Genomic DNA, 13,324 nt, shown 5'->3' on the forward strand with positions numbered 1-13,324 from the left:
CATGGCATGTTTATTTTCAAGATAATATAGTGCATGGTGAGCTTTAAGCCTTATCCTTTTGCCGCGTAAACTACACCGCAGAATACCATAGCCGCTTGGAGTGAACGCCCCCTTCCAGATGTGGCATCCAGTTATTATTTCGTATTTATTATCAAATAAATGCTTCAATCTTAGTCTTTCTTCATCTGTTAGGTGTCACATGAAGAAATATGTTGCCATAATGACTTCAAATAAGAAGAAAAAAGAATTTATGTTTGCGGCATGTTACAAACCACTATTTTGCATAATTTTCCTATTTTTACCAACTTTTTCTACAAAACTGCAGACTTATCTTGCTTATTTTAGTATTCAAGCTCAGAAAACGTGCAAATGTAGATGCTATTACACAAATATGAGTTTAAACATTGTTTTCCAGTACGAAACCAGCACACGTGAAATTTTCCTAAAGTTAGCAATGGTTTTAACATTATTACCTCCCTTTGTTTTCCATAATCTAAATTATAGCGGTTAAAAGATTTATGCAAAATTATGTTTGATTTGTTACCGCAACACATTTGTGGAATACATGTATCAATTTTCGTATGATATACACAATTTTAAAATTTTGCATTTTGCTATTAAGGGGGCAGGGGATATATTTTTGACCAAATTTCGAGTTCCGAAAGGCCGCAAACAGTCAAATCCATTGCATCAAAACAGAAAGTGACACAAGAAAGCCTTTTTGTGTCAGTGTCATAACATAGGCAATATACATTGAAAATACAACCAAAGACAAGGCTGGCTTCTTCACTTGTGAAACTATGGCCCTTGATCTTTCCCCGGTGTCCAGTCATTACACCCCCTGGACGTTACACCCCTGGTCATTACACCCTCTAAGCCTGGACATTACACCCACCAAGATATTGATTAGATTATAAAGGTGTAATCATCTTATGAACCACTAATTGGATTTGTCATGTAAGATGACACTGATGAGATTAATGGTTGCTCAAATTATTTAATTGAGCAGCCATCATTTAAAACATTAATTTTTATTTCACCAGAATGACTGTAACAATATGCATCTAAATAATAAATACTTTTTTTCAAGAATATACAGGAAAAAACTTGAAGAAATAAAAATAAAGATAAATAAAAAAAATATTTAGAATAAACAAAACACAATCTTAATTCATATACATTTATTTTTATTTCACCATAATGTAATAATATGCATCTAAATCATAAATAATACAGACAGAAAAAACTTTGAAAACAAAATAAAATAATGATAAATACAATAATTATTTAGAATAAACAAAATACAATCTTAATTCATATACGTTTATTTTTATTTCACCATAATGTTATAATATGCATCTAAATCATAAATACTTTTTTCAAGAATAGACAATTATTTATATAATTTAAACATCACAAAAGAAGATTTTAATTAAATAAGATATTAAATCAATCATTATTCTGTAATTGATATGTTTTGTTTTTTTAAGTAATTTATTGTAAAAAAAAATCTTTAAAGCTATAAGAAATAATTCTTTATTATTTATGGAAACGGCCTCACATACATAAGGACTAAGGCAATCTCTTTATCTCAGTGTATCACATCTGTTACTTAAGTTTTATTACTATTGTAGTAACCATAGTATTTCACTTATCTATTGATATATCTATTTGATTAGCAGTGCATAAAATGCATGCAGTGTTATGTCTCTGATATTGACAATGAAGCAACTCTGCCCTTTCATGTCACTCAAACAAAAGAAGGTAACTTGCTATTAATTTAAAGCAAGTATTAATAAAGTAAAAATATCCTATATCTGTTGGTTTCAGTGAGTTTGTTAGATATTGAAATAGAAGTAACATATTGTCACTGTATGATATATAAAATTTTACTGCAGACTTCAAAGTTCATTAATTACAATATCATTAAACTTTAAAGTCAGAATTGATAATGAGGGATCATTGAAGAAATACTTTTTTATATTGAAACACAATTAACAGGAATCTGTCACTTACTGTAGCAATCAAAGCATGTTTTCACAGTTTATGGGAGGGCCCTAATTGGCACTAGTCTGTGTATCTTTTATGGCCCCTAATAAACAGTTAGAGGGTCTCTGTCTAGCCCTAATGTGGCCCAAATAGGTCCAATGTTTATCTAAGTGGCCCAGTGTTACTGTTAGTTTTACAAACTGTGTTTCATAAATGATGACACAAAACTGTGTCAATGATTTAAAACACTAAATTGGGGCATGAGTCTTAATGCAACATAAGATCAACTTAATTATTTGAATGATAACAAAAATATATATAACATGTATAATCCCTCATGTCTCTACCCATTTCTCTTTTCCTGCATAAATACCATTATGTTACATATCATATAATATTTTTAGAAAAAATATATTTTTGTTAATAAAATGTAAATCATAAGACCATTAAATTGAATTTCATTTATGTAAAAATAAGAAAGTATTATTAGTATTCCAAACTTTATAAATGAGTATTTACAAAAATAAATTGGTCAAGAATGGCGCAGCTAATAAGCTTAAACTAAGTTGGTGTTTTAAATTATTTATCAGTTACAAGACCATTTGATAACAAAAGATCAAAGAACAATGTTTTTTACACCAAAAAATGGTTATTTCCTAATTAACACTGCACATCAATAAGACAGACAAACAAACAATAAAAAACACTTGGAAAGACCCCCATTGAACACACATTAAAGCAGAAACATCATTAATCAAGTGAAGTGTGCCTTATGGTAGGTGTGATCACACCTTAGTAACCTAATCAATTATGTTTACATCTTGGTGGGTGTAATGTCCAGGCTTAGAGGGTGTAATGACTAGGGGTGTAACGTCCAGGGGGTGTAACGACTGGAAATCCTTTCCCCCCAACCACCTCATTTTTAATGAAAAATTGAGAAATTTGACCCATTTCATGGCATGCACAGAGCATTCAAACAGAATGCAATCCTGGTTTTGGCTACATTACTCATTAATTTCATCCCTGTGCTTTGTTTATTTACCTAGAAAAGTGTCTCCCATACGTTTAGATTTTTCACAATTTACCTTCAAAGTTTTGTTCTGTTTCTGCAGCGTGAAATATTGACTTCCGACAAAAGTGAAAACCTCCATTTTGAAGATTCAAAATGGTTTACGGAGGTTTCGTCACACTGCAGTTTCGTAACACTGAATTTACTGTAGAAAACGGGTAGAGGGGAGCACCTTTGATTGACACCTTTCTTCTTAGTTAAAACAACATGTTTTTTGTTGTTAAATTAAATACATTTAGATAAATTGAAGTATTTAAAATGTTGCAATTAAATTACGTAACACAATGTTGTTAATGATTCACAAAAATCCATTTATTCACATACAACACAATATTACACAATATATTAACATACAACTCTACTCAATAAACGGTATAATAATATTCTTACCTTTACACAAAACAAATTTATTTGCAAACAATATTACACCAAACATAAATATTTACATATAAAACATAAAGATATAATCAAATACAACTCTACTCAATAAACGGTATAATAATATACTTACCTTTACACAACACAAATTTATTTGCAAACAACATTACACCAAACATAAATATTTACATATAAAAGGGAAAAGGGGACAAGCATGTAGAATCCAAGGTCAGCACGCCCGGCTAGCGAATTGATTCTTCGATGCCACCCTGAAATAATGTTTATTTATTGAGCAAAGTTGGTGAACACTGTTGTTTATTATGTTAGGCGAATTAAAAATGCTGTAAACGATGTTGTTTATTACGTTACGTAAAATGAAAAAATAAAGAATAACACAAATTGTTCTTTGAATAAAAGCATATCTTCAACATCGTTGTTAGTCCTAACTGTTTGTCTATAGACGCCCCTATCTCCGGCTTCCACATTGATCCCCGGATCCACGTGCGCTCAACGTAATTGACGACATTCAGAAGAGGACTGCCAACCTGGAATAAGCAAAATTTATGACATATGCGTACATTACAGTTTAATTATTGTATTTGTATAATATATTAAGTTATTAACAATAGAAGACCATTGAAGTAATTAAGCGAATAATACATGTAAATACCACATGTGTTAAGTAAATAATAATGAGGTAAGTTATAAAAATATTAGTACCTCTTCAGCCTTTAGCATCATCTGTTCGAAGGCAGGAGTGATGTGTTCGCTCGGCAGATACGGCAAGGACATGAGTTTCCTCAAGAAGAGGAACTTGTCGCCCTTTGCCGCATAAGCTGTTGCGAGACCCTCATTGACCACCTTCCTGCACACACGCTAATTCCAGTGGAACACGAAACCTTTTACGGTCGCTCTTGGATCCATTAATTATAAAACATCAACCTAACTAAATAGTTTCTAACAAGTAATAAATAAACCAGTGTCATATTTACTGAAACTACATAATTCAAATATGTAAATTGGGCAATTTAGAAAAACAAAATAATGCAATTTTACACTTTGATTGATTTTCATATCACTGTATTTTTGTAAATCTAAATAATACAACATCGTACATTCCCATCAGAGCCTTCCATAGATGAATGGTACATCATGACTCTAGCAGTTTTCTCTGATGGTTTTCCTGAGTCAACTTCTTTAATTGCCAATTAAAGGCGTGTGTCGCTAATTGATTGTTTGCAATGCGCTAATTAATATGTTTGCACTATCAAGTAATCAATAATTGAAATATCTCATAATCGTAGATTGGTAGTCGATTGGGTGTGGACGTGTTTTCATGTGCTCCACAAATATCAGTGTGACGAAACCTCCACTGCCCTCCTTCATAATATCAGTGTGACGAAACTGCATTGTGACGAAACCTCCATCACCCTTCAAAATTTCCTTGCTAGGGAGCTGTGGCTAATTTTAATGTTTTTTCCAAAATTTTGAGACATTCTTTCTACAACCTAGCACAAGAAATACATCTTATAAATACCTAATTGATTTTTAAAGACCATAGGTAACACCTACCCTAAAGATATGCAACTTTCATTCATGGACAGACGCTATGTGACATTTTACCTTGAAGGATGACCCGGCAGGGGTGGCGAAATCAAATGTCTGAGTTGCCCGAGTCGTACATTTGCTTGTCTGGGCAACTGATTTTTTTCAATTAAGTTGTCCGTGAACAACAAGTTTTTTTAAAGTCGGGTCCAGGTATACAAAAAAATACATTGTATTAAAGCCGTAATTAAGTTTTACAACCGGAAGTTGACACGCGATTACATTGACAGTGCTATTTGCGGAGCAATCAAGCTAAAATACGTGCACTCTCCTGCGCAGTGATCTCCCTTATTCTATAAGAGACTGGAGCATGCCGCATTTTCAACATTCAGCCCGACTGTTAGACAGTGTACAGACTGGTTTCTTTATTTTTACAATCAGACGGAAATAAAAAGTATCAAACTAAGATAATCAAAACACGGTTTACCTTGTTATTTAAGACGACTTTAATGGTAAAGATGGAACATTTTTTTTTATGTTCAACAACGGAGCGGAAACCCGAAGCTTTGAGCAGTCCACCTCCCAAAAAAACTAAGAAAGATTATGATAAAAATATGATCTAAGTAAACGCACCAGAACTTTTCAAGAAACTTGGCTCACAGATTTTCAATGGTTACCAGTTGATGATAATCAAATTGCTACCAGTAGCGGTGCAGAGCCTCAGTCTGATGAGGTCCACATATTGGACTAGTTTAATTTGTTAAGATTACGATGTACTTATGTTCAACACATGTTTTAATAACACTAGCTTTGCAAGATTAAAAGTTTGAGGAAGTCTTTATATTGTTGATAATATACTGCTATAATGAATGTACCATTGAAATACAACTATAAACAAAACAAGCAAATCATACTCATTTTGATATATTCCACATTATTTTACATTAATCAATAAATGCGTTCATAATTTATATAAACAATTACGGACAAGTGTAGTTCAGCAACGGACAAATTAAATTTCCTAAATGGCTGTCCGTGGACAACTATAGTTTTTTGAGATTTCGCCACCCCTGTGACCTTGACCTTCACCTTTCACCACTCAAAATGTTCAGCTCCATGAGATACACATGCATGCCAAATATCAAGTTGCTATCTTCAATAGTGAAAAAGTTATGGCCAATGTTAAAGTTTTTGGATGGACGGAGAGCCGCCATATATTAGACATTTGACCTTGAAGGATGACCTTGACCTTCACCTTTCACCACTCAAAATGTGCAGCTCCGTGAGATGCACATGCATGCCAAATATCAAGTTTCTATCTTCACTATTGAAAAAAAATATGGCCAATGTTAAAGTTTTCGGATGGACAGACGCCATAAATTTGACATTTGACCTTGACCTTTCACCACTCAAAATGTGCAGCTCCATGAAATACAAATGCATGCCAAATATCAAGTTGCTATCTTCAATACTGAAAAGGTTACGGGCAATGTTAACGTTTTTTTCGGACGGACGGACAGACTGACTGACATACTGACACACTGACGGACAGTTCAACTGCTATATGCCACCCTACCGGGGGCATAAAAATAAATCATGCTTACATGGTGTACATCATTTTCGAACCATGCTTATTTTTCTATGGTTTACAACATTTTAGTATAACAATACTCACCCTGCTTTGCACGTGCAATGTGCAGCCACTACATAGCCCTTCTCTTTGTTGAGGCAGACCCATGGCTCGTGCGGTTTGTCGTTCGCCCTCTGCGAAGGTGCAACTTCACCGTCTATCATCACCACCGGAAATAGATAACAAGCGAACCGAAAGTAAACATCACGCAAGAGGTAGTACTCGTGAAAAGATTATGTTTTACAATTTTTATCGCGAACGTTTAAAAAAACTGTGACAAATTAATAGTGGACATGTCAAACTTACATCGTAAGTAGTTGGAGTTCTTTATTAATACATTCGAGTGTTGAAATAGATCAATCATCAGCTACCTGGTACCGAAAATTAAGTTCATTGGGACATCTTTTGGCAAGTAAGTATGCAAATGTTTGGCTAAAATATAGACGTGTCTGTGTACGGCGAATATAATCTGATGTGTACGGCGTATAGCAAAATAAAATTAAAGTGTGTACGGCAAATAGTTTTGAGTTCGCAAGGGAAAATAAATGAAAATTTCTCAAATACGTGACCATCTTGGTATAACTAATAAATACAATTATATTATTTACGATGAGACCGTTTATGGCAAAATAATACGTCTGATGCATTGATATTTAACAAAATGTTTTGTATTACGGGCACCTGCTACATAGAGAATAACAGGTTACTGCCTGATCTTTTTGTTATATATCAGGCAAGGCTCAAAATAATATTTCGGCGAGGAGTGCCGAGTCTGATATATTGCAAAAAGATCAGGCACTAATCTGTTTTTCTGTTTATCATACCTCCACGTCCCCAATTTTAAAGAAATAATGAAAACATCGCAAACAAGATGTTTTTGAGAAACACAATGTCCCCTATATATGACCTTGACCTTGTGAAGGATGACCTTGACCTTGTGAAAGATGACCTTGACCTTTCACCACTCAAAATGTGCAGCTCCATGAGATACACATGCATGCCAAATATCAAGTTGCTATCTTCAATATTGCAAAAGTATTCATAAAATAAGCGATTTGGGCCACATATATTTGACCTCTGACCTTGAAGGATGACCTTGACCTTGTACCACCCAAAATGTGCAGCTCTATGAGATACACATGCATGCCAAATATCAAGTTGCTATCTTCAATATTGCAAAAGTATTCATAAAATAAGCGATTTGGGCCACATATATTTGACCTCTGACCTTGAAGGATGACCTTGACCTTTCAACACTCAAAATGTGCAGCTCCATAAGATACACATGCATGCCAAATATCAAGTTGCTATCTTCAATATTGCAAAAGTATTCATAAAATAAGCGATTTGGGCCACATATATTTGACCTCTGACCTTGAAGGATGACCTTGACCTTGACCTTTCAACACTCAAAATGTGCAGCTCCATAAGATACACATGCATGCCAAATATCAAGTTGCTATCTTCAATATTGCAAAAGTTATCATAAAATGAGCGATTTTGGCCACACATATTTGACCTCTGACCTTGAAGGATGACCTTGACCTTTCAACACTCAAAATGTGCAGCTTCATAAGATACACATGCATGCCAAATATGAAGTTGATATCTTCAATATAACAAAAGTTATTGCAAAATGTTAAAGTTGGCGCAAACAGACCAACAGACAGACCAACAGACCAACAGACAGGGCAAAAACCATATGTCCCCCACTACTATAGTGGGGGACATAAAAAGCTGCAGTTGTAAAATAAAATATGAGGCAACGTTTTATCATACCACCGCATTGATATCTGCCTGATAAAACGTTGCCTGAAATATATTTTTATATCATGGTCAAAACGAAGTTCTTAAATCAGTCATGTGTGGAGGATGGCATATTACTCGGCATAAACTATAAACTAATCATCTTTAGTGAAATCGAATCAGATTCAACAAGCCAAACTATTTGATCACAATATGTAATATATTTTAAACACAAAATGCAAAACAAACAGTATGTCCAACAGGCTGTTATCGACGATCTTTTGGAATCACAAAGTCCAGTATACGCCGTGCAGTATCAACGGTAAGGCATGCATTCATGCGCGGTTTTGTGCCTCTGTATCTTGGCATTGACAGTGTCACTAGGGAGTCGCTGATACATGAACATACAAAGCCTTTACTCAAGCGAAGAAGCTGTTTGGCAACCTCAAAATTAACAATTGGTCGCAAAGATTTCTATACAAAATATGCTCAAATGCGGAGGACATGGGTGGGCTTATTTGGATTTATATGTGTCCGTCTGTATCATGTCTGTCTGTCTGCATATCCGTCATCTGTAGACACACTTTTGTTTTTGTATATCTAAGTGAGGCGTCAACAGAATCCAATAAAATGTCTTACTTAAATATACAAATCTCTAATTATCATTTCACAGATCAGATGGGTGGTCGAATCGGCAAACACTAGAATCAAGAGATTCAAATATCTAGATCATGTGATGCCAAATAGCCAGCTGCCATTTATTGGTGACTTTGTTAGAATTGTTTGCGCCATCTTTAACAAATACTTCCCCACTCTAATTTCCCCAGACCGAATCAAAAAAAGCAAACGAGCTGAAAATGTTAGTAGAAGAAAAAGGCCTTGCTAGGAAAAAGACAATTTGGCGGCCTGTTGAAGATTGTGAAGTACATGGATTTCCGCGTTTAAGTGATGAACAGCTAAGTGAACTAACACTTGGTGTTTACCAATTGCGTTTGAGTTCCAGCTACATGCAAGAGCATACAACTGGAAATTGTGACATTAAAGTGCATGTTCCCGAGCAAAGTTTGATTTTTGCAAAATTGCAAAGCCGCCATACATCTAGCAGAAGGTACATGCTGTGGATACGTCACAGTGAGGATATGGTCGAATCATGGTACTGCCAATGCAAGACTGGATCGCGAGTGGTTGGAATGTGTTCACACATTGCAGCTGTAGTCTGGTTCTTGTCTGCCGGTAGATATCAGCAAAAGGAAAGTTTAGGGGTTCGAGACTGGGGAAAGTACCTGTCTGACGCTTCTGCAATTCGGATTGATGATTCAAGTTCTAGCGAGAGTGATAGCGAAGTTTTTAAGACTGTTTTTATTTCATTCTACCAGTGGCTCCATGCACATTTCATATACAAGTTTTTAAGCCTTGACTTTGTGTTAGCCCTGGGAAATCTTGAGACATAAGTGGAAATTGCTCATTTTGACATTAACGTCATTTTCAATTAACCAGCTATAATGGAAATGATGTGCATGGATACATGCTTTTAATCAAAATGTATGCATAGTCATGTTAACAAAAAAGTTAGGAGCAAACAATATGTTATAACATTTAAATAATTAGTTGCTTAACATTTATTTAAATCTACGTGTATATCATTCGGTCATCAAACAGGTGAAGGGTTGCTTTGGTCTATTTCCTTAATTGTTTATATTTCTGATCATTCTTACGACGTACCCTTAGCCAACAGCTAAAAATAGATATCACCGCGGTGACGAAATTTTTATCACTGCAGTAATAAATTTATCACTGCAGTTATATTTGTAACTGCGGTGATACTTTTTCTGACCCAAAGAGCTTGATAAGATCTGAACCAAACTGACCAATGAAATAACGTCTCGCAAAACGGAAAATCGGCGAATATTTTAATTGAAGCTTTATTCGTTGTAACTTAAGAATTGTCATTGTATGTTTATATCATTTTATCTTCATAAAAATAATAATCTTTCAAAAACCTGGTCTCAACATCTGTGCGTGTTTGAACAGCCGGATAAGTGTCATAAAACCGAGATACCGTGAAAGCAGTGGACCGTTAAACAAGCGATAACGGATTTAATAGCACAAGTTTTTAAAACTGGATTCCCTAATCTAATCTGATCTAATTTCGATAAAGCAGATGATATGCCAATAAGTGTAATTTAACAGATAAAATGTACGATTCACTAACCATTTATTTACTCAAACTGATAACTGTGACAAACAGCTTGCGATCTATATTTAACTCTTAAAAAGTTTCTTGTTTACTAAGAATAAATCTATATCAACTTTACTTATCAATTATTTATTAATTATTTTGTTCTTTTTTGTTTTGAAGATCCACGTATGAGTAATTATACATTTCTAGACCACACTCGACAACAAAATAGAGGTTGACATGATTTTGATGTATGAGAGTCGGTTTGTTACGGGGAAAATGATTGGTTGAAAACTGACCCAAACAAATAAATGTAACAGCAGGCATGAAAATATATAATCAGTCATAATTTGTAACCACTGTGACAAAATTGTTACCGCAGTGACAAAATAGATATCACCGCGGTGACAAAATTGTTACCGCAGTGACCAATTGTCACTGCGGTAACATTTTTTTTCACAGCGGTGATATTTATTTTTAGCTGTTGGCGTATTTGTACTTTTTACCCAAATGGTACGGCATACATTCTCGTTTACGCTAATAGCTATGAACTGTTTTCATTTTCACTCTAGCGTGTAAATGGACACGAAGGCCGTTGTAACATAATATATAGAGAATATTATGCTACTGAATTGTGAAGTGAATGTTATCGGTCAGGGGTTGGGAGCATTGACAAATCGACGAGGTTTACAGTCACAACTCTAGTGCGTTCAGTTACAAAGAACGTTCGCTAATGATCGTTCGTTTCCGATTCGGTCTTATTGAACGATTGGTTTCGCTAGTGAACTACCTCCCGAAAGGGTTCGCTTCGGTTCGCGACGAACCGAGCGTTCAATATCGAACGTTTGCGAACTATAGCGAACGTTCGCTGTAACTGAAGCTCGATTGTTCATTGTCAGCTCTGGTACTACTTACATGTATCCCGGGTACTCTTAAGTATACTTACATGTACCCCGGGTACGGTAAATATACTTAAACGTACCCGGGAAATTTAACACTTAATCGGTCGTTGTTGGCTTTTTTTTAATTAATCATATTTACATTTATGTTTATTTTCTTTAAAATGGCCTTTGTGTTATTGAAACTCGTACGCCAAAAGCATGTTGGGGCAGTTTTTTTTTAAACAGAAGTTTGTTTAAGATAATCGATAGCGCTTTAACGAATTCGGAATATGGACGGGAATACAACTCGGGTACAGTCTAATATCGACCGGTACGATTATGTCTATTTACCGTACCCTGAGTACATGTAAATTTACGACAATGACCACTCGAGCGTAACTGAACGCACTAGACTTTGGTTTCGCTAGCGAACTACCTCCCAAGAGGGTTCGCGGCGAACCGAGCGTTCAATAGCGAACGTTCGCTGTAACTGAACGCACTAGAGTGTCATGTCACAACTCAGTATAATAATATTCTATTGATCTAGTAACTCTTCATAAATATTTTAAATGAAATAGGCTTTATTTTCATGATAATCAATGGAAGAGACTTACACCATCAAATGTATTTGACCGGAAACTGGGACGCATGTAAATACCGATTTTTTTCTCACAAACACAAGTTGACTGTTTATTCTACTCGTTTAATTCTTCTTATCGAAAGAAATTGACAAAATATACGAGAAGTATAACCTATAATAAAATGGAAATCTATAATAGGCCTTATTTACCAAAAGATCTTTTAACAAAATCCGATATGGATCGACCTAGACAATGTTTTGACAGTGGAAAATGTAACATAAGTGCAAACGTAATTAAGCGCTACGACGGCATGTTAAATGACGTCATAAATGAGCGCCATTTCATTGTGTTACTAGGTGGTTGTTTATTCAACAGTTTTGACGTCGTAGTTAAGTATATTGCAAAACGAACGTCATTTTTAAAAAATAGACATATTGCAATCATTACAACCAAAAAATTGGAAAAATCAGAGGGTTGGCGTTTTTTGGTGGTTAGTGAACAATTTCCTTTCATTCAGATTTCTGAAAAAAGACAAACATGATTGAGAAAGGGTAAAGGTAATAGGTTTGAAAATGTATTGGAACTGTTGGTTCAAAACATTGGCCTTTTCTTGATTCACAGAAGTTTATGGCTGTAGTAACAACTTGTTAATACTCTAGAAGTCACAATTACAGTCCAATCTACACAAAAATTGGTCATGTAATTTGTTCTAATGATTCCACGGTTCAGTTTTAAAAACGGTTCCAGTTCCTTACACAAAAAACATGGCCGCCAGGGGGTGGGGGCAGTTTATCTAATACGGCTATTGTAAAATCTTTTTAACTTACTCATTTTCATATTCATTGGCCAATCTTCATGAACCTTGGTCAGGACATTTTCCCAAATATAATCTCGGCTAAGATTGATCCTGGGTCATGTGAGCAAAAGAAATTGGTCACTAGAGTATATAAATACATGTTTATACACTAGCAGTCACTTCCTTTGTCTAATCTTCGTGAACATCGGTAAGAAATTACGATATTTCATCCGAGTTTAAAAATAACAATTGATTTGATATTATTTATGTTTCATAAAGTACTTTCATTATTTTAATCTATACCTTGTGATAATAGTTAAGTTCCGTAGGGTCTCATGTGAACGTCTGAGCGCCCCATGACCCTCTTGTTACGAAAGAGCAAACTATTGTAAAACGTTATCAACATTCAATCGTGTGGACTTGTGGACAAAAATGTTGCAAAACACGTTGGTCTTTATCTGCTGCTGACGACAAAAATGTTGCAAAACACGTTGGTCTTACTCTGCTGCTGAAGACGAGGTGGGGTGGAT

At 34.9% G+C, this 13,324-nt stretch overlaps 1 long non-coding RNA gene across 1 annotated transcript; it reads left to right on the plus strand.

Moving 5' to 3' along the window:
• The first annotated feature begins 1,556 nt into the window (after positions 1–1,556).
• On the plus strand, positions 1,557–2,313 carry LOC127837065 (uncharacterized). The gene is made up of 2 exons (XR_008029087.1): positions 1,557–2,110; positions 2,143–2,313. It is a non-coding gene; the product is annotated as an uncharacterized LOC127837065 (long non-coding RNA).
• Positions 2,314–13,324: the final 11,011 nt, after the last annotated feature.

Source organism: Dreissena polymorpha, chromosome 7 (genome assembly GCF_020536995.1).
Source record: "Dreissena polymorpha isolate Duluth1 chromosome 7, UMN_Dpol_1.0, whole genome shotgun sequence".
In the NCBI taxonomy this organism is placed as follows: Eukaryota; Metazoa; Mollusca; class Bivalvia; order Myida; family Dreissenidae; genus Dreissena; species Dreissena polymorpha.